The 23,893-nt window shown below is 38.3% G+C and overlaps 1 pseudogene; it reads left to right on the top strand.

Moving 5' to 3' along the window:
• Window positions 1-20,104, top strand: part of LOC123786282 (casein kinase I pseudogene) — a 43,644-nt pseudogene extending 23,540 nt beyond the window's left edge.
• Window positions 20,105-23,893: the final 3,789 nt, after the last annotated feature.

Raw genomic sequence — 23,893 nt, forward strand, 5'->3', positions numbered from 1 at the left:
TCAATGTCTTTAAGATTTATATAAATGCAATGTAGATTTCATTTTTTCTATTTTGTGTAGTTCTGTTGAGTTCCTATAGGAATAAACACATTTCAACTTTGCCCATTTTTTTTTCATTCTCAAATATCAGTGTGGTTTATTTCTACATATAAAATGCCTCTCTAAACATTTAGCCCACTGTGAAAATGTTTATCTTACTCTTCATAGTATTTTTAACAATGTCACACATTCTCTGTTATTTAACCATCAAGAAGTTATGCATTTAAGTGCTGTCTCCATGAAGTCAAGAATTGTTATGGCTTGATTTAGTTTTTCTGCCTCCATAGTGGACCCAGAATCTTGCCTTACGCTTCTTTGCCATCCCAACTACCTTGTATTTGTTTTATCGCAGACCATAATCACTTGGCACTGCTTCTTGTTCTCTTCCAGTATTATACTAACAAAAATTTTAAAAGTGAAAGGTTTTAAATGGTGACCCAAGAACATACTTTTGGACTTGCCATGTCTGCTTATATGAAGAATAGACATGCTTTGTGTCAAGAGATAGGATCAACACACGCTGTATATGTTGGGTGGGAGGAGCACATACCCTGTTCACTTGATCTTGCAGAAATCTCTTAGATGCTTTCCAGAGAGTAAGATCAGTGTCCATTTAATCCACATAGAAGTAGCAATAGTTTGTATTCATAAGATGTCTCCTGATCCCAGCATCTCTTCCCACGGACACATCCAAAGTTTTATGAAACAGATCTATTTTTACCAGGAGGGGAGCAGAGGCATATGGAAGTGTGGACACCTGGAGGAACCCCACTGAATTCATCTGGATGGTCCGGGCATTCATCCAGTTTAGGAAGACTTCTTACTAATCCAGTCTGTGTTTGGTTGCATGAGAGCAATGAGATAAATTCTCAGAACGAACATAGGATAGTAGGTAGATGTCTTCAAAGTGATCACAGAGAATACAAGAGAGACTAGAGACAGCAAGACCAAGAAATTGGGAAGTTGAGCACTGAGCTGTGGGGCTTGCTACGGACAGTGCATAAAACGATCACAGATTTAGTCAGCTGAGTTTGAATTTCTCATAGTCACTTACTCTTTACTCTTGAGCAAGTATCTTAACCCGTCTCTGAATCACTTTCCTCACCTACAAATGAGGAAATCAGAAATACTAGTTTTGAGTTGTTAGTAATTTGTTTGGTAAAAAGTTTAGCAAGGTTGGCGGAGGGGATACAAACATATTTCTTTGCTTTTTAATTCCAGATTACTCTTTGTGTCTGAAGTAAAAGTGATCACACAGAGTCCTTCACATCGATAAACTTTCCATTACACAAAAACAATATTGACAAAAACTATAGACAGATATATGGGTCAACAAGAATGCCAGCTCTCCGAGAAGAGGAATTCTAGCTCATGCTATAACCCCAGCGCTTGAAGCACTAACAGGCACATAGTAGGGGCTCTATAAATATTTATGGCATGAATAAAAGAATTTGCTTTTGTGAAAGATCCACCAATTTGTTTTTGGCATGCATCTGTGCTGGAGCAAAGAGCTTTCAGAGACAAATTAAGCACATGCTTAAATTTGGCATTAAGGACTCTGCCAAGACAGGGACTGACTGAGTCCTCAGGGATGACAGAGTGGAGGGTTGTAGAGATTATGTGCCACAGAAATAACTTGCATCTACATCCCTGAAGAGACTCAGGCCAGCTGTCAGTCTTGGCTGCAGCAAGAAATACCAACACTTTCTTTCTACATCACAGCTCTGGCAACCACACCTCTCTCTCTCTCTCTCTCTCTCTCTCTCTCTCTGTTTGTCTGCCTCTCTGTCTCTCTTTCTCTTCTCTTTTCCCTTGGCCTTCCCCTACTTACCTCACTTTCCTTCCCCTCCCACCCTCCCTCCCTCCTTCCTTTTTTTCCTTCTCAACTCTCTAAATGAAAATAAAATATGAGACACCTAGTTGAGAAACATGCATAGCTGATATTATCAACCGAGGGAATAGAAGAGACTACATATAGTACAGATAGTTGGTGCCTCGTTAAGTACTTCAGAAAACTGAAAGATGAATGCCAAGCAAAGTAGGAAGGCGAGTCCCTATCTTGGAACACTGTCTAGTATTTCCAATGACCTCCTGACACAGAGGGAGAAGGGTGGGACAAATCAGCTTCCTGTTAACCCTTTAGGCTACCTGACAGAGGAAGTGAAAGTGCTATCACATCGATTTCAGGGTGACATTTTAATACCCAGTTCTCTGGCAGGAAGTCAACAAATGGGCTCAGGAATTCTGTCTTATTGACAATTGTAAGCAGTTTATTTGATGCAGCTTTCATAATTTTGATATTGGCAACTACAGAGTCTTGGGACTGCCAGTTAGCCTTCTTCAAATCTTCCCTACCTCACACATAGATCACATTGTGGAAATTCAAAATAAATCCTATTTTCCAGAGTTATAAGTTGTGGAGACCATGAGGGTGTGGCTGCCACAGTTGCTTTTGTGTTAGTGAAAATGGCACAAAAGAGGGAAAAAACAAAAAGCAAGCAAACAAACAAAACAAACCTAACCCTAAACATCCTCCTGGGAGGAGGGTTTCTGCATGTAGCAATAAAATCCATCCGAGTTGTCCTACCAGGCTTATTCTTGACAACCCAATTCCTACCCTACAGCATAAGCCTTCCTAACCACGAGGAGGGGGAATAATGACACAAATAAATACATAAAGAGAACCGATTCCTATGCAAGCTGAATTCTGAGTGGGCTCACTGTTAGACGTCAGAACAGAGCTTAAGCAAACATGCTTTAATTGTGGTTTTCTGAGACTCCATAAGGAAGCGTGTTCTCACCTACTGTTTTAATAAGAAAAAAATGTACAACATTGTGTGCTTATCTGATGGTTTCATTTCTACTAAATTGTTATAATAAATGAAAAATAGAAAATGTAATAAAGATTATTCTAAATGTATTACATAAGTTTTAAGTTTCTTCATTTAATGCACATCCATGATTTCTGATGTAAAAAGGTTTCCATGCAATACATACTTTTTAAAAGTATTTCAAAATGATCATTCCTCACATCTTACAAGTATGTATGTGTGTATATATGATCTATCATCTATCTATCTATCAATCTGTCATGGCACTTAATTTGAAACACAGGTATTGTGGTCAAATTTTTTTTTTTTTTGTGGCCAAATATTTTTGACCCAACATTTTGAATAGGAAGTTGAATGCAGAACATCTTCTGATTTCATGCCTAACAATTTACCCCTAAATCAAAATCCAGCAAAATAGATTTAACAGTTTTTGTACTTTCCTCTTTAAAACTCTTTAAAATTCAATGGTATGCTTTGCTTTACTGTGTCCCAGCAATTTGATAGCTGGATTTCATAGACTTTTAATTGTCCATCAGTTAATGCAAACCCTCTCATGCCTCAACATCACATGCAAGTTTGATTTGTTTGATATAATCACATTAATATTAGAAGAATATTACAACTTCAAGATACCTTTTACTTACAAAAAGGCTAATTAGTTTGAGCTAGAGAATAAATAATTGATTATGTGGATAATGAAGCAAATATCTAAAGATAAAAACCAGCATGTAATTGACATTTCCTGTTGGCAGACTCACTAAAGATTGACAAGAACTGAAACTTTTCTTCTGAGTATGTTATATATATTTTTTCGTAGTGTGATGATCTTTTTTCAAAGAAATTGTTGAAGAATTTTTTGTTGTTCGTAATTATGGATTTTGAGAGGTTTTTCCTAAGTATTGTGATTAAGTTAATTTGTCTACATGACTAGACTAAATTGTGCAGTCTGTTGAAAGACTTAGCTCTAGGGCCCAGATGTGAAACATCATTTAGACAGGAACTAATGAAATTATCCTTATCTGAATGCCTTCAAGGAGATAAGGAAGTAAATGTCAATTCTGCTATTTCTATAAGGCAACAAGTCACAGTACTCAACACATAATCAAAAGAAACATTTAAAATAATCTCTGTAGTCTAATTAAAAGTTCAATTAAGGAAACTATAATGATCTTCACTGATGAACTTTTACAAAAGACACATTTTAATAGATAAATTTTACTCTGAAAAAAATTAAAATAAAGCATTACAATTTCAGTAGAAGTCCATTTGCCATTGAAATGCTTTTGACAGCAGTTTTTATTTTACTGCATTTTCCAAAAAAGCAAAATAAGGATCTACGGAGCTTAGAGCAAGCTGTGAGAATTCTTTGGAGGAAAGCTGTGTGCTGATTTATTTTGTAGAACCAAAATCCACCTTCTGTTTATCTGTACTGTGTCCTAGAAGACAGTGGTTTAGAGATGTATGGATGTCCTGGTCACTGTGTCAGTATATTAGCTAAAAACAAAAATAGGAAGAAAGGAAGGAAGGAAGGAAGGAAGGAAGGAAGGAAGGAAGGAAGGAAGAAAGAAAGAAAGAAAGAAAGAAAGAAAGAAAGAAAGAAAGAAAGAGAAAGGAAAGAGGGAAGGAAGGGAGGGAGGGAGGGAAAAAGATTCCTCTGTAGCAGGCTTTACAAACAACATGTTTCCATATCTCATGCTCTCACCGTGTTACCTGATTTTCACATTATTACTAAAAGTTATAGAAGACAGCTCTTATTGTTCTTAATATGTAAATGCAACAACCAATACCAAACCATCAACAGCAAACACTGCAGCTCAGGGATGATAAGTGGTGTTGACCTAAAAGGTCAAAAAGACAGTTCTTTTATTAGCAAAATGGGTTTGTTTGGGAATAGCCGAGGGACTACAATTTGGGACAGGCAAGCTTTGGCAATCCATGGGAAAGTCCAGAGATCAAAGGAGAAGAACATTCTTTTATACAGAAAAGGCAGAAGTTGGGAGGAATTGCTTTGAACAAAGATCCTTTGGAAGAAAGCCAGAGTTCAAGGTAGTGACGGTTTCTCATTGGCCTGATTGCAGTATTTTCTTGTTGGCTAAGCCTGCTGCTGGGTGAGGAGAAATCTTCCTTCCTCTTGCGGGGGTAGTAAAGTAGGCCACTCCCTGTTGGGAATGTAAGGTAAGTGTCTTCCTATTGGGTCTGCAATTGACCATGGGTGGTAGACAGGAGAGCTCTTCCTTTTGCCTCCTGACTCCATTCTGAAGGAGGTTTCCTTTATTCAGTGTCACAGTGATTTGAACTAAGTCACAAAGTAAATCATCAACAAAGATGATAAGGATCGGACTCTCCCATTGACTTATATGGGCTGTGTTCTTTTCACTACATAAACGGACTTCAATGCAAAGAGTCAGAAGTTGGTTTTCTAAGTGTTTCTTGAAGTGTTGAGAGTTATTTAGGAAACTCCATTAGCTGGCGACTGAAAGAACAGCTAAATCCACAAATAGCGTAATTTTCCCAGTGACTTTCTTGCCTTTGAAGCATCCTGAAATTATACATCTCTCCTAAAGGGATATGTGAATTTTTGAAAAATATTATATTTATTTACTTCCTGAGAGCAAGTGAGAGAGAGAGAGAGAGAGAGATAGCATGAGCAGGGGGAAGAGCAGAGGGAGAGGGAGAAGCAGACTGCCCGCTAAGCAGGGAGCTGGACATGGGGCTCAATCCCAGGACCCTGAGATCATGACCTGAGCCAAAGGTAGATGCTTAACTGACTGAGCCACCCAGATGCCCCACGGGCATGTGAATTTTCATGGGATCATAGGTCCCACTGAAAGAGGTGAGAAATCAATGGAAAGGTTTTGGGGGCCATAAGTGCCCCTCGTTCCAGTGACTTAGTATACTCATGAAGAAGAGCCCCAAAGTAGAAGGAGGATATTATCAGGATAGTAACATAACTGTAGAGGAATTTACAATTTACAAAGCTAGGTCACCTCTATCATCACATTTGATGGTCAAGACAAACTAGGTAGTAGATACTATTACTCTTGGTTTACAGATGAGAATCTTGAGCTCAGATAAATACAATTAATTCCCCCAAGGTCAGAGAGCTACAGTGGGACAAGCTGCAATTCCAATTCAAACCTACTGGCCCCCCTAGACTGCTGCATCAACTGTTGCATACAGCTGCTGGGTATGGGTAAGCAGTTCCAAGAGTGTAACATGAACACACGTGTGCAGTGCTCATTTGCACCCACATTTGAAAATGACTCACCATCATTTGAATTTCACGACTTCACAAAAAGCTGGGCTTTGCTTCCTTTATTAGCATTAGACAAACTTGCTTCCCTCTCCCCATGCTTGTCTTCTCCCTTGCTCCTCCTGCAATCACACCTGCTTTCTTACGTTGATGAAACCTGGTGCTTGCCTTCAGCTGGGGAGGGAAAAGGAAGAGAAACAGAGAAGTCAGGGCACCTGAGTGCTGTCTGGAAAAAAATCCGCCAGCACGTGTGGCTCCCGAGCATTTGAAATGCAGCTGGGGAGAGTGAATAACTGATTTTTTAAAAATAATTTAAATAAAAGACTAATACTTGATTCAGTTACTGGAAGACTTTTTGAAACAAATTGGATATGTGACTCTACTTTTTCAACTCTTATTTTATGTAATCTGTATACACACCAAATATTGAGAAGTTCAAAAAATATAAAATATCTTATTATATTTATATAACTAATATTGAAATCACTATATTTTTCCATATACTGGAATACATTTTTAAAAGATGCCATAAAAATTATTTTCCCTGTTTTCTTCCACTTATATTTTTAATAGAAATTTAAAACTGCATATATATGGCTTACCTTTATGCCCATTAGACAGTTCTGGGTGAATGAGTAAAGAAATGTGTATTTAAGAACGAACTTTTACATGGATATTTAACAAGATTGGCCCTGAATCTATTTTATTTCCCAACCCTTTTTTCACCTTTACTCCAAATTACCCAGTTCTGTTTTTATTTTGAAACGTTTTGACATGGAAACACAAGACATGGTCTTCTGCCTTATGTGATTCTACCTTGAGTTTAATCATGTATTGCCACTGTTGAAGTACTCATTAGAGTATTTTTTCCCTAATACCTGTGATGCTTCCTTTGTCAACTGCCCACATATCCTCTGACAATTCATACCCTAATGATCATTTAGTTAATTGCAAAATAATATTAATAATAACAATAACTTTCTGAGATTATTTTCTATAATAAGATCTTTGAGATTTGCCAGAAAGTCCCCCCAAATAACAAATATTAGTTCTTTTACCTCATAAAAAGAGATACTAAAAATTATTAGATTTTTTGTTATTACTGTAAGATATGTGTAAGAAGTTTCAATTTGAAGAGATATTCAGCCCCTCCTAATTTTCTATAAGCGAAATTGTCCTAACATAAATATTTCAGAAATTTTGTGCTTTATAGAAAGTCCCTGGAGATTTCTCAGGATCCTCACCATCTGTGTAACATGTTATAGCCCTAAAGGGAAACATGATCAAAACTCATGAACAGTTATGTTCTAATAGTGTATGTCCCAATAGCATACTGTACTCTCCTTCATTTTACTATTAGATGTTATGGTAATAAATTAACCACTTCCATTATAGGCTAGCAGAATGAGTCATTGTTTGTATTATTATTTGTTTGTTTTTTAATTTTCTCTGATGCTTCCTGTGTTAACAGGATTTCTTCTTCGGTGCATGTGGTTCTGGGACATGGCACGTCGAAGAATGAAGAGATAGACCAGATGAAGAGTGTGGGCAGCAAAGCAAAGTTTACTGAGCATTAGTAAAGTTTATTGAGTGATAGAATGCAAGTCCTAAAGAGGGAGGGGACCCAAGAGGGTTTCCATTGGAGTTTCTAAGCCCAGGGGTTTTATGGGCTTGTTGTCGAGGTATTTTAATCTAATTAATTCTCCATGAGCCTGTCATTCAATCAGATTTTTGTCATCTAGCACTTGGGAAAGGTTGGAGGGCTCCTTCCAGGGTGGTGTAAAATCCTTTTAAGGCTGTTTCTTTTTAGGGCGGGGAGGCCCCTTGTCCCTGCCTGCCTTTCTTCCAACTATCCTTCATTACCCATACACTCTGCTATAAAGGATAGGCCAGATTTTGTGTCTTCAGCAAAGAAGGACTCTCTCAGGACCCCATGGAAGATCATTGTGCCAGTTACTTCAAACTACTGCTCCTTTCAAGAGTAGACTGGAAGTTGGCATGCTTAAACAGCGTTCACACAGTATCAGTGGACTGAGTTAGGATTTCCATGACTTTTTTAGCAGACTGCTAATCCAAGATGCAGTGGAACAAGAATCTGTTATATAAGTCTGGATAAATTGATAAGGAAAACAATTTTAGTGTTGTTTTTGTTTTGAATCTTGCTAATGTTTTAATATTCTATTTTCTGAGTGTAGGAGGAAGACCATTCTTTCTTCTTAAGCAAGTGGTAACCCACTTAGGAGATCATTTAGTAGGGTCTACTTTGTAAATTAAAATGACAGATTTTCAAATAAGAACTGATTTTTACTCATGCCCCAGAATTCAGACTTTTACTGAGTCTCCTTACCCTTTAATGCAACGAAGTTATTTGCATGAGTCTGATGAGAGTATGTCCTTCCTTTCACAGGGTATATGGATAAATCAATTATTCAAGGCCTTACCCTATATCCTCCTGAAGCAGAAGGAGGGCAAGAGAGGTCTCAGGAATCTCTTTGATAAGGGCATTAATCCTATTCATGAGGACTCCTAACTCATGACTTAATCACAGTCCAAAGGTCCCACCCCCTAACAGTTCACACTGGGGGTTAGGACTTCAACATATAAATTTGGGGGAACACATTCAGTCCACAATATTCCACTCTGCCCCCCCCCCAACTTTATGTGCTTCTCACAGGCAAATTCTATCCATTCTATCCCAACATCCCCCCCTCTTCCACAGTCTTGTATCAGCATAGACTCTTAAGCCTGGGTCTAATGTCTCATTTAATGTTGTCTAATTCAGGTGTGGGTGATGATATGGGAAGCAAAGGCAAAAGAAAAAAATAATAAATTTCCTTACTACTTACAACCCATTGACAAGTTCTTGAGACAGGCAGTGATCTTCCTCTAGGATCTCAACTGCTTGGATGTTAATACTTTGCTAAGGGCAGAAGGCAATCTTAGTCCAACCCCCAGGATCCTGTAGGTCTACTTTAACATATAAAAATTCCTTTGGAAATTTCCTTTATCTCTACCCCACCCCACCCCCCACCAAGATACATATTAGCAGTTATCCCCCAGGCATATGACCCACTGATAATATATCTGATGGGTCTCATGACTAAGATTGTGTTAGACAGTAATAGATGACCTTTCCAACAATAGCTAACCACCTCAAGGTCTTGGAAACCTTACTTCCAAAATTCCTTAGGGAATCCCTATCCCGTCTATCCCTAACCCCTCCCAATGTGAGGGCCACCCCTCACAATCCCAGTGCAGCTCTTTCTGCCTACATGTCCTGATCCCCTGCTTCAATACTACCACTTTTTTGTGCCAAAGATGTCTCAAGAATTCTTTCTTGGCCGTGGGCTCCAAACCCCAACATTTCCACCTCAGGTAACATTCAGGGTGTGGTTCATCTGGAGGCAAATTCACCCCTGTCTGTGAGCCTGTGGGACCAAATGATATATGTGCTTCCAGAATACACTTGTGGGATAGGAATAGGAAAGACATAGCTAAGCCAAATTGAGAAATAAGAAAAAAGAAAAGGGTAATTGGTCCCAACAGCATTAAATCCTAAGGCCTGAGTATAATCCTTTATGCATTGACTTTGGGCCATTCTTCCATTGTCTTGAAGAATCGTGCCTCACTTCCGTTGAAATGGCTGATTCATAGTAATCTCTTTATTAAAGGTCACTTGGCTACACCCTTAGTGTTATTTTCTACTGTATTTGGGACGGGATCTTTCCAAATCTTTATGTTCGGCTTCCATTTTAAGTAAACATTTCCATCTTTTTCTTTTTTAAGGTTTATTTCTTTATTTTAGAAAGAGAAAGTGTGCAGGGGAGAGGAGCAGAGGGAGATAGGAGAATCTCAAGCAGACTCTCTGCTGCTGAATGCAGAGTCCATTGTGAGTCTCGATCCCATGATCCTGAGATCATGACCTGAGCCAAAATCAAGAGTCAGATGTTCAACTGACTGAGCCACCCAGGCGCCCCACCATTTCCATCTTTAAGTCATTTCTCCCTTACATTTCACTATGAGAAATCAGGCAGAGCTCAGGTGCACCTTCAACACTTTGCTTAGAAATCTCTTCAGCTAAATCATTCAATTTTATCACTTGCAAGTTATACCTTCCACAAAACACTGGAACATGAAAACAATTCAGCCAAGTCCTTTGCCACTTTATGAGAAGGATGGTCTTTTCTCCTCGTTCCAACACCGTATTCCTCATTTCTGTCTGAGACCGCATCTGAATGGCCTTTGTCAGCCATATTCCTACTGAAATTCTGTTCCTGATCACTAAGATATTCTCTAAGAAGAAAGGACTTTTCTTGACAGCTCTCCTCCTTTCTTTCCGAGCTCTCACCAGAATCGCGTTGGAAGGTCCATTCACAGCAATATAGGCTTTTTCTAGCATGTACATCAAAGGTCTTCCAGCCTCTATCACCTAATTTCAAAGATGCATATATTTTTAGGTATTTGTTACAGCAACAACCCACCCCTGTTGCCAGTTTTCTGTCATAGTCCATTCAGGCTGCTATACTGAAAATACCATAGACCAGGTGGCTATAATCAATAGAAATTTATCCCTTACAATCCTAGAGTCTGGAAGTCCAAGATCAGGGTGCCAATGTGGTTGGGTTCTGTTGAGGACCTGTTTCCTGGTTCATAGATGCCCATCTTCTCATTGTCCTAACATGGGAAAAGGAATGAAAGAGTCCTTTGGGGTCTCTCTTATAAGGGTATTAATCCCATTCCTGAAGGCTCCCCTCTCATGACCCAATCACTACCCAAAAGCCCCATTTCCAAATACTATTATATTGAGGACTAAGTTTCAACACACGAATTTTAGGGGGACATAAACATAAGCAGTGTCCTATGGAATGCCAGAGGTGTGATTTACTGGGAGGGTCCGCAGACTACCACCTGCAGGCCAGCCTTCCATTTTGTAAATAAAATGTTATTGAAACACAGCTACACCCATTTGTTTACATATTGCTATTGGTGCTTTGTGCTCCCACAGCAGAGCTGAGTAGTTTCAATAGAGGTATTAAAGTAGAAAACATTTACTATCTGGCCCTTTAAAAAATACGTGTAAACATCTGGTCTAAGAAAGCCTTCCATCCTATCTGATTCTGTACTAGTAGGTGCTTTTAATTGTCTTTGACTACTTTACAGTTACCTATGTGTAAATTCATTTCAGCACCTTTGAATGTCTATGTGTGTGTATTTTTTCATTCTCTTTGCCACTAATTATAAGAACTTACTGGTTGCCTCATTAACATAAGTAAAATTATATTTTTCACATGTATTCATTCATTTACTTTTAAAAAAGAAATTATTTCAGTATATAGTTAACATACAGTGTTATATAAATTTCAGACAGAGTCACCTGGGTGGCTCAGCCAGTGGATCTTCCAACTCTTGGTTTCAGCTCAGGTCATGATCTCATGGGTCTTGGGATTGAGCACCATATTGGGCTCCATGCTCAGCCGGGATCAAAGATTCTTTCCCTCTGTTCCTCCCCTCATTACATGTACTCTCTCTCTCTCAAATAAATATTTAAAAAAAAATTGCAGATGTACAATACAGTGATTCAACAATTACATACATTACTCAGTGCTCATCATGGTAAGTTTGTTTTGTTCCCTTTTACCTATTTCATCCGTCCTCCCCAGCTACCTCCCCTCTGGTAACCATCAGTTTGATCTCCATAGTTAAGAGCCTGTTTCTTGGTTTGTCTCTCTTTTTTTTTTCTTTATTCATGTGTTTTCTTAAATTCCACATATAAGTGAAATCATATGGTATTTGTCTTTCTCCTACTGACTTATTTCACTTAGCTTTATACCCTCTAGATCTTACCCATGACACTACAAATGGCAAGATTTCATTCTTTTTCATATAGTTTGTATATATAATCCAGGCTTTACACACACACACACACACACACACACACACACACCACCTCTTCTTTTTCCATTAGGCTGCTTCCGTAATTTGGCTACTGTAAGTAATGCTGCGATGAACAAGGGTGCATCTCTCCCTTTGAATTAGTGTTTCCATATTCTTTTGGTAAATTCTTTTGAATTACTGGATCATATGGTAATTATATTTTTAATTTTTTAAGAAATAGCCATACTGGTTTCCACAGTGGGTGCACAACTTGTATCGCCACATACGTGGCACAAGGGTTCTTTTTTCTTCACATCCTTGCCAACAGCTGACGTTTGTGTTTTTTATTTTGCCATTCTCACAGATGTGAGGTGGTATCTCCTTGTAGTTGTGATTTGCGTTTCCCTGATGATGAGCGATGTCAAGGATCTTTTCATGTGTCAACTGGTCATCTGCATATCCTCTTTGGGGAAATGTCTGTTCATATCATCTGCCCATTTTTAATTAGATTTTTTAAATTAATTAATTAATTAATTAATTAATTAATTTAGGTGTGTTGACTTGTGTAAGTTCTTGATATATTTTGGATACTAACCCTTTATTGGATATATCCTCTGTAAATATCTTCTCCCATTCTGTAGTTTGCCTTTTAGTTTCATTGATTGTTTCCTTCACTCCGCACAAGCTTTTTATTTTGATGATGTCCAAATAGTTTATTTTGCTTTTGGTTCTCTTGCCTAATGAGACACATCTAGAAAAATGCTGTTCTGGCTGATGTCAGAGAAATTACTCCCTGTGCTCTCTTCTAGGATTTTTATGATTTCAGGTTTCACAGTTAAGTCCTTAATCCATTTTGAATACATTTTTGTGTATGGTGTGTAAAGATGGTTCAATTTCATTATTTTCTGTGTAGCTGTCCAGTTTTCCCAACACCATTTGTTGAAGAGACTGTCTTTTTCCCACGGCATATTCTTGCCTTTTTGTTGAAGCTCAACTGACCATATGATTGTATGTTTATTTCCGGGTTTTCTCTCTGTTCCATTGATCTTGCATTTCTTTTTGTGCCAGTACTACACTCTTTTGATTACTACAACTTTGTGGTAATCAAATCTTAAAATCTGAGATTGTGATACGTCTAGTTTTGTTCTTTTTCAAAATTGCTTTGGCTGAGGTCTTTTGTGGTTCCATACAAATTCTCATATTATACATCCTAGCTCTTTGAAAAATGATGTTAGTATTTTGATAGGCATAGCATTAAATCTGTAGATTGCTTTGGGTAGTACAAACATTTTAACAATTATTTGTTCTTCAAATCCATGAACATGCAATGTCTTTCCATTTGTGTCATCTTTCATTTCTTTCATCACTGGTTTATAGTTTTCAGAGTACAGGTCTTTCACCTCCTCAGTTATATTTATTCCTAGGTATTTTATTATTTTTATTCATATGAGATTCATAATTTTATCGCTTTAAAAATATTATCCTTTGACAACATAATTTGTCATTTTTTTCCATTAAATACCTCAAATAATGGAAAGGAGTTGGTCGATAAGCACAATGTAAGCAAATATCTTTGCTATGGGACCATCAGGTAGAGAACAGATAACCCAGTAACATAGGGAAGATTCATTACATTGAAATTTGAATAATATGAAGTGGGAAAATGTTTTTAAAGCATGCAAAAAGAACATGAGAGAAAATGTCTGGTTTGTTTAAATGAGAAGTGCTTACTGTGCATTCTGGAAGGGCTTGTAATTGTTTTGAAAAGAACATTTTCATAGGACTGTGTTTTAAGCATTAGTTCTCCGTGTTCACTATCCTCACACCCATGTATGTCCACAATGACTTGAAACTGTTGGTCAGGCCTCGGAAAAAAGGAACTTGCCGCCACAGCCAATAGCACACTTAGATGCTCAGAAGCCTTATGGCCCCCACCTTCTGAATACACAGACTAGACCCAGGTCTGTACGAGAGGAAAGGGACTAGGATGGTTAAATCATAAGACTGTAATTACTTACAAGTCCTGTTTACTCAGAGACAGTGAGATGTCTACACCTTGACACCATCCAGTCACAGGACTACAGAGTAGGAAGCACTAAGCTCAAAGCTGGCAAAGGATGAATTCCTCCTCGGACAGACATGCCTAAAGCCTGTCCAGTAGACATGTCACTTACCCGTCATTCCAGACTGAGCAGTGTGTCCCCTTTCATGGGAATTTGGGGGTGCTGATTTCAATACCATATTGTTTATTAGATTGCATGATAGTGACAGAGTGAACCAAACTTTATCCTTGAAAACTCATCACTACTAGACCATACTGGCCTAGGAGGGTGTCCAGTGATACTCCAGGACAATGTGGATTTGAAATCTAAATTTTATGTGGGATTTTTCTTTCTTTGTCTGACTTAGTGCACTTAGCATAATACCCTCTAGATCCATCCATGTTGTCACAAATGGCAAGATTTCATTTTTTTTAATTTATAGTTTTACCTGAGTATAGTTGACACACAATGTTACATTAGTTTCAGGTTTCCAACATAGTGATTCGACATTTCTATATTTTACACTATGCTCACTACAAGTGTAGCTACTATGGGTCACTCCTATAATATCATAGACCCTATTCTCTATGCTGTATTTTTTATCCCCATGACTTATGCATTCCATAACTGGAAGTCTGTATCTCCCATTCCCCTTCCCTCTGGCACCATCAGTTTGTTCTCTGTATTTATAGGTCTAATTCTGCTTTTTGTTTGTTTATTTGTTTGTTTTGTTTTTAGATTCCGCTTATGAGTGAAATCACAAGGTATTTGTCTTTCTTAGTCTTACTTATTTCACTTAGCATAATACCTTCTAGGCCCATCCATGTTGTCACAAATGGCAAGATCTCATCCTGTCATATGGTTGCATAATATTCATATATATGTATATATATGAATTATGTATATATATATATGTGAATTATGTATATATATGTGAATTATGTATATATATATATTTATATTTCTATAAAACTTCTTTACCCATTCATCTAATGATGGACACTTAGGTTGTTTCCTATCTTGGCTATTGTAAATAATGCTGCAATAAATATAAGAGTGATAACTTTACTTATATATGGAATCTAAAAAAACAAGGAAACAGAACAGACTCATAAATACAGAGAACAAACTGGTGATTGCCAGAAGGGAGGGTGGGAGGATGGGCAAAATATGTGAAGGGCACTAAGAGGTACAAACTTCTAGTTATAAAATAAGTAAGTCACAGGGATAAAGAGTACAGCAAAGGAAATACAGTCAACACATTGTAGCAACTTTGTGTGGAGACAGATAGTAGCTATACTTGTCAAATCACTACATTGTATACCTGAAACCAATAAAGCAGTGTATTTCAACTATAGTTAAAGAAAAAAGAAAGAAAGAAATATGTGGGAATGCTGTTAGAAGATGAAGTTTGCAGATCGAAAATACCAGACCAAAGGATTTGTACTTTATTTATCTGGCTGTCTTAAACAGGTTTGAAGCAGGGCCTCGAAATAGCTTTTTGTTTGTTTTCTTATTTTAATCACAATAACTATGTCAACATAGGAAAAATGATGACAAAGAAAACTGAAATGTTCTGTAGAAAATAATTTTTCAGATAAGAGGTTCTTTTGTAAAGAAGCAAAACATCATTTTTCACTCTTCCGACCAATTCACAAGTTAATAAAATAGATTATTATAAGAGATCCTTTTAACAATTCGTTAGAAACTTTTTTTTATTTTGAAATTTTGGTTCTTTACTGTTGTGTTAAGTGTTAACATTATGTTAAAATATTTTACTTTTACTTTATCATGGCTTCTATTCAGCTTGTGTGTGTGATTAATCCAAGACCAATTCACTTCACTTTGCAAATAATAATGAGGCTTACAATCAGATATACATATAGCTGTATCATATCTGAATGGAACTTAAGTATATAGAACATTAAACAAAATAATGAAGTAACAAAATACCATAATATTTAAAGAATAAGATGTGGACCAATATTTTATTTGTGTTCTGCATTTCAAGTTGTCTAATTTTATAATAAATAAATACTTATATTTGGTATATATAAATCTTTGGGGCAATATAAGTATAATAATATGAGCTATGATTCCACTTCTGCGGAAATTGTTTAGTAAGGGAGACATGTTATGTTCAAGTAGAAAACATTAATAATAGTATTTAGAGCCAACATACCTGGTTTGAATAAGTATAAGACAACAATAGGTTAGACTAATATCTCAGTCAGACCCTCTTCAAATTACAAGCGTTGTAGAAACAATCGATAACGTTGTAAATAATAACAAAAATGTATAAATTTAGCAATGAAAATTCAAAATCAGCTTTCTTAGTAATTTATAAATCAAGCACTTAAAATTAGTAAGCATATTAAAGATTTGAAATCTATCCACCCACATACATATTATGTTTAGTCTAAAAGTATCATAATTATAAATTTGCCCTATGAGATGAAGACTTATTATGTAGCAGTAATCATTATAATGGTATAGAATTATCATGGAGATAGACAGGAAAAGCGATGGAATTTTTTTTCTAAGATTTTTATTTATTTGAGATAGAAAGCATAAGCAGGGGTAGCAGAGGGAGAGGGAGAGGGAGAAGTAGGCTCTCCACTAAGCAAGGAGCCCCAGACAGGGCTGGCTGGATCCCAGGACCCCGGGATCATGACCTGAGCTAAAAGCAAACATAGCTGACTAAGCTGCCCTGGCACCAAAATTTTTTAACCAGATGTTGCAATATACACCACTGGTAAAGATGGACAATAAAATTTATTTTTTCTGGGAAAATATCCTCTGGGAAAAAGAAATTTAATCCCCACTTCACACATTAAAAGAATGAATTATAGGCTAATTAATGGCATAAATATCTGACCAAAAATTTAATTTAAGAAGAAAACATAAGAAAATACCATTATGATCCCTGATGAAAAAAATCAGAGATTACCTAAAGACAAATTTTGCATAAATAAGAAAAAAAATAAAACCAAAACAGATTATGAAGCAGGTCATCATTATAGGAAGGGAAAACCACATGACCAATAAACATATGAAAAGATGTTCAAACTAATAACCAAAAATGCAAACCTAGGCAAAATGTAATGCCAGTTCACATTCATAAGTCTGGAAAATGCAGAATTATAGAAATTCACATGTTCTATGGAGAGGACTGTAAATTGGAAGTCCATGTTTGGAAGACACATGTGACAAGAATTAATTAACTTTTTAAAATAGTTTTTTAAATTTTCTTTAAGATTTTATTTATTTGACAGAGAGAGAGAGAACAATCAGGGGGATCATCAGGCAAAGAGAGGGAGAAGCAGGCTCCCCACTGAGCAGGGAGCCCCACATGGGTGTAGATCCCAGGCCCTGGGATCATGACCTGAGCCAAAGGCAGTCGCTTAACCAGCTTGATGAGGGAACAGAAGGCAAGCTGAGGACAAAGCAGAAACTGACACCACACAACCACCCCCCCCCCCAACATGGGATGTACGTGAAGTTCCTCAGGCACTCCTGGCTGCCCTAAAGGGCAAAGAAGTAGTTAACCTATAGAGACCACAATCCTGCAAGACTTAAGTCTCCTCGGTTTACAAATGTCTTAGCAGTTTACAAGAACGAAGCATTTCTACCAATAACCTAGCTTCTGGAAGGGAATGTAGATACAATTAAATGTCCTTATAATCTGCAGCCTCCAGGAAGTTCCCAACCATCTTAATGTTAATGCCTTGCAAGAGGGAAAAACAACCTTAACCTGACAATGGCAAGGCCTCAGGTATCCTTGTGAATCCTCTTTAACATGTGAAAGTACTTTCTCAACCTCCCTTTCTTTCCTTACCTCCCCCAACCCCATGATATATAATCAGCCACCCCTCACAACCCGGGGCGGCAGCTCTTTCTGCCCACGGGTCCTGTCCCCCTGCTTTAATAAACCACCATTTTGCACCAAAGATGTCTCAAGAATTCTTTCTTGGTCATTGGCTCTGGACTCCATTCCACTGGACCTCACCTATATTCCACAACCTCATCAAACTGAGCCACCCAGGCGCCCCAAGACTTTATTAACTTTAAGATGAAGTACGTATGACCCTGAATGTCCAATTCTAGCCATCAATATTTAGCGAAACTCTAAATGTGAGTGTTACAATCTTGTATCACAACAGCGTAAGATAATGATGAGGGAACAGAAGGCAAGCTGAAGCCCAAGCAAAAACTGACACCCCACAACACCCCCCACCCCATGGGATGTACTTGACATTCCTTCCTCACGCACTCCTGGCTGCCCTAAAGGAGAAAGAAAGAGTAAACCTATAAAGACCACAATCCTGCAAGATTTGAGTCTCCCTCAGTTTGCAAATGTCTTAGCAGTCTATAAGAACAAACCATTTCTATCACTAACCTAGCTTCCAGAAAGGAATGTAAATACAATTAAATGTCTTTATAACCTGCAGGCCATAGACAGATACTTGCAGGAATCTGGGAAGTTCCCAACTATCTTCATGTTAATGCCTTACTAGAGGGGTCAACAACCTTAACTTGACAATGGCAAGGCCTCAGGTATCTTGCGAATCTTCTTTAACATATGAAAGTATTTTCTCAACCTCGCTTTTTCCTTACCTCCTCCAACCCCATGATATATAATCAGCCACCCCTCACAACCCAGGTCAGCAGCTCTTTCTGCCCCTGGGTCCTGTCCCCGTGCTTTAATAAACCACCAGTTTGGCAGCAAAGACACCTCAAGAATTCTTTCTTGGTCTTTGGCTCCAGACTCCACCCCACTGAACCTCACCTATATCCCACAACCTCATCAGATAACACACTAGACCTCCATGTCTCAACTTTAAGTCTCGGTAACAGCGATCATTTAAAAAACACTCCCCTGCGGGCTTTTTGCATCGGCTGCAGCGGGGCGAGGAGGTGGGGAGGGGGGGTTGGGGAGTGCGGGGGGGGGGGGGGGAGGCGGGTAACACGGTGGCAGGTGTGTGTGGCAGGCGCCCTGTAACCCTCGCAGGAGCCAGCATTTCCCGTTTGGCGCGACCCTTCCGGAGGGAAGCCCCGGAGGCCTGCGCCGTCCCCTCGCATGTGACTGGCAGAGCCCTGGCCTCCAACTCCGAGCGTCAGGACCGTGAGTGGCTGCTGCAAGAGCGAGTGCGCGGTTGGGGGGAGGTGTGCACTGGTTCCGACACCGGCTCTGGCTCCGTTGGGGACACTGGCCTGCAGGTCCGCGCTACCAACGGGGAGACAGTGGCCGTGAAGCTGGACTCGCAGAAGGCCAGGCGTCCCCAGCTGCTGGACGGGAGCAGAGTCCATCGGATGGTTCAAGGCGGGCTGGGCGTCCTGCAGGTGCGGTGGTCGGGTCAGGATGTGCTGGTCACGCACCGTCTTGGACCCAGCCTCCAAGACTCCTCAATTTCTGTTCCAGAAGGTTCACAGTGAAAACTGCACGGACGTTAGCTGGTTAGTAGCACTGAATAAGTGCAAACAGAGAATTTTATACACAGAGACATGAAACCAGCCAACTTCCTAATGGGTATTGGGCGTCACTGCACTGTTATTCCTCACCGACTTGGGTTTGGCGGAAAATTAGAGACACACCGTACAGAGAAGATGCAAACCTCGCCGGCACTGCCCCATATGCTAGCGTCGATGCGCACGTGGGTGCTGAACACGGTCGCGGGGTGACGCGGAGTCATGAGGCTGTGTTGTGATGCATTTTAATAGAATCCGTCTGCCATGGCAAGGACCAAAGGCTGCAACAAAAAAAGAAAAAATATGAAAGACTAGTGTAAAGGAGATGTCCACGCCTGCGAAGTTTTATCGAAGGGGTTTCCTGCCGAATTGGCCATGACTGAAGCTCTGGTGGCTGCGCTCTGAGAAGCCGCGGGTCACCTGTCCCCGAGGCAGTCATTCCGCATTCTTCCCAGGACCCTGAAGCAGCGACGTGACTGCCCGTGAGGCTGCACAGTGTCCTGCAGAAAGCAGCACAGCAGGCCGCCTCAAGTGCGCAGGGGCAGCAGGTGCAAACCCCCCGCAGTCAAGCAAAGGGGCAAAACCCAGAGGAATAGGCCGGGTCGCTAAGCATGAATGGAGGAACGGAAGAAGCAGAGCAGGTGATCGCAGCGGCATTTGTTCTCCCCAGATTTCGGAGTTGTACTTCATATGCACGCTAGGCAGTGGCTGGGAACCACCGTTTACTTGGCGTAAAGAACTTAGTTTCGCTGTGAACTGGCTCTGGACAGCATTGGTGACGGCCGGGTCCCGAGTTGTAGCCGCTGTACTCGTGAATATTAACTGAGAGAGTGAAACATGATGTCGGTTTTCCATTGCATTTTTTCAAGGGGAAAAGTTAACTAAATGGTTGACACATACAAATTGGTGGAGAAATTGTGCATATACCATTTTTTTGTTGTTAAAATCTTTTATTTTGAACTATACTGCTTTGAGATCTCATTTCAGAGGAAGGGCATGACCAGTCTTCAGCCACAGTGGTGATGGTTGTAAATGCTCACAATTGTGCATTCTTAGGGTTTCTCCATCCCTGGGGTTTGCAAGTTGTTCACTTAAAACATTCTTAAAACAGTTGACTTCTTGTTTGCAAGCCAGCTGGTATGGTAGCAACCAAAGATGCCAGTGTCTGAGTGTGGGAAAGACTCTGCCTGCTCACCTGTGCTAGAAATAACAACATCTAAAGTGAAGACTCTGTATTAACTCTGTAATGTTCTTGCTGTTAAAAAAAAAAAACACATAATTGTCACAGAAATTTAGTTAACATCTTACAACTAACATCTACGTATGTTGCTTAGATAAATGTAATCACTATAAACATCTATATGATCTGGGATTTTCTTTTTATTTTGAAATGGGACCTTTTTTTGTTTACAAGTTCATTAAAAAACTATAAGCTGTTTCTGTACGGAAATGAGATTTTAACAACAAGAATGCCTTGCTGACTCTCATTATGAAATCAAAATCTCCCCAATTTTTGAATAGGTTACTTCAAACCATTTGTTACATACTATTCCTTTGCAAATCATTTTAGATTTAGTGTTACACCTTTTCCTCAGATTTTTTAATTTAATTTATTTACTTATTTATTTATTTGTCTTAAGGGGAAAGGAATTCTTTCATTTTTCCTTTTTTAATGACTGGCAATCACCTTACCTAGTGCCGCAGGTGCCAGGACTTGGTGGTGTAACTCCCGCAGCATCAGACTGCACAGCTGGACTGATTTTGAATAAGAATAAAGCATTAAAGGGTTTAACTACCATTTTGTAGTTTTTCTTTAAATTCCTTGTTGATTGGAGTTGAGCAGATTGATTCTTAACCTTGGAGAGCATCCCACCAGGTGAGGGTCATGTGATTGCTGACGCTCCCTAAACCCCTGTTCTTTTCCCTCAGTTATCTGTGCTTCCTCTCAATCTGAAATGCACTCTTGCCTCTTTCCGACCCAAGAGAAAGAAAAACTTATTGACAGTAATTCTTTAAATAGAGTAATTTATTCATTTAGAGCGTGTCAGGATAAATTAAAAGAACCTTTGTCTGAAAATGCTGCCAGGAGCCTGTTGTGTAAATGTAGGTATTTCGTAAAAATAACCTTGAAACTGTACGTTGACACATGTTTGGTCAGATTGTGTCGGGTTTAATTTGTTGTATTTCTGTTTTCTTTTTAAAACTGACTTTAGCAATAAGTACTCCCATGATTACCACCTTATGCTATTAAAGGATCTGTTAGCACCATCCCACTGCAGAAATCTTCGAGTGTGAATGTCTGGGGTAGGCAGCTCATCTCCTTCCTTTCTATCCACCCATGGCAGTTCAGGTATTTGTTTCTTGACTAATAAACGCTTTGATACTTTTAGCCAGAAATCAGTCTTATAAAGCTATTTTTGAGTATAGTTTGTGTAAAATAAAAATGTTTAGCTTTGGTAATAACTTTTCCAAGCTGAAGTCCCTCTAGCAAGATATTTTTCAGTTCTTTTATTTACTGTGCACTTAGACTATGCACTTTTTCTGAAATATTTCTGTAACACTTACCTTTTTTGTAGTTTTGCCATTTGAAGAGGTTGTGGTGTAGTTGGTCTGTAATTAAGTTGCAGATTTAAAACTGCTATTAGCTTTGTAAATCCAAATATAGGTGTTTTTGTCCTGGTATATGTTCATTCTATCTGAGCTGGAGCTGAAATCCCATTGACCTTCTAGCTGCCATTCATTTTCTTCACAGTTCACAAAAGAAGAAGGTGAAATTCAGTGAATGCTGATACTAATCCTGTCGGGAGATGAATCTCATTTCACCAAAATTGAATTATGTTTTTCCACTAAAATGATGATACAAGTTGAAGACACATCACTCTGAAATCGGAAGACCTTGCCACTTAAGGCTCCGCGGTGGCTTACCCAGATGAACTCTAGGTTACTACCCTACTTTCTTCACCCATTGGGGGTGCAGTTTTTTTTTAAATGTTGGTTGATGGCCATTCTATCTACTGTTGAAGTCTCTGTTTTGAGAAGGTATAACAAGGATATAAAAAAGAATATATATGAAGGGAGAGACTGGTTATCTCCTCCCATATGGTTCTGCTCCTGCTCCTATGGCCTACAAATGACATTTGGAGGTTTGTGTTTACTATTATTTTCCATCAACAAACAGTAAGAGATTTTCCTATTTCTACTAGTCTTTGCAACACTATTAAAATATTTCAAGCAGGGAATACTGTAATGATTATAAACTTAATTCCATTGTAATAAAAATATCAAACAAAAAGATTTTAGAACCCAAGTCAAAAAAATATATTGCCCAGTGACATGTCTATTATGACATAACTTATGATAATTCAATAATCACATGGCACAGTGCTGTAAGTATATGGTTATATATCATAATTTGTAGAAAATGTAAAAAAAAACTTTATTTTGAGATCATTGATTAACATAAAGTTTTCCAGGGCAACTGAGATTAAGAATGAAATGGAGAATGGATACAAAACATCTATGTATATACCTGTAATTTCTTGTTTTCTTAAACTCAATTTATCTGAATAAAAAATGACAAAGTTAACATTTATTAAATCTGCTTATTAGCTGTCTTGGTGTTTGTTATAAAAATTTGTGTATAAATATATATATAAATATATACACATAATTGCATACACACACACAGAGGCCTCTATATGTATACATATAAATGATATTAACATATTTTTAAATTAAGGCAGATTAATACATGCTTTTTGAGATTGGATAGCTCAATGTAGACTCAAAACTTCATGATTTTGTGAAGGAGATTTAAAAAAATCCCTGAAGATTAATAGGATTCAGAAGGGTGTGTGTGAAAAGTCAAGAGACCATTTGAGACAAAACCTCCATAAACAAAAAAACAAAAAGTCCATATATTGTGCTCAGGAAACAACTAGAAGATTGACTGATTGAAATTTAAATTTCATGCTTGACATTGTTTGTCAAACCAAGAAACAAAAACCTAAATTACATGTATTCCTTGAAAGGCTGAGAGCTTCTTGAAAACAGTGAGATGAAAGCAGTATGTTGTATGTATGTAAATGAGTTTTCCTAGTGTTATAATATTTTCCAGATTTTATCCAACAGCAGCAGGACACAAGTTTATTTATTTTTTTTTTACTTTTTTTTGTTGTTGTTGTTTTTATTTTAGACTGCGGTAATGCTCTTAATTTACCAGGGGGCTATGAGCTAGAAAAAAGAAAATCTTATTCCTATAAAATTATGATATAACAGTAGGACAAAGATGTAAAATTAAAAGAGAAAAATAATGATTTCAATCACAATGAAATCACATTTAATTTCTATGATATCATACCAGCTTTAACTATACATGGGGCCTA

The sequence above is a fragment of the Ursus americanus genome, chromosome 3 (assembly GCF_024610735.1).
Source record: "Ursus americanus isolate L20-20 chromosome 3, mUrsAme1.1.p, whole genome shotgun sequence".
NCBI classification, from domain to species: domain Eukaryota; kingdom Metazoa; phylum Chordata; class Mammalia; order Carnivora; family Ursidae; genus Ursus; species Ursus americanus.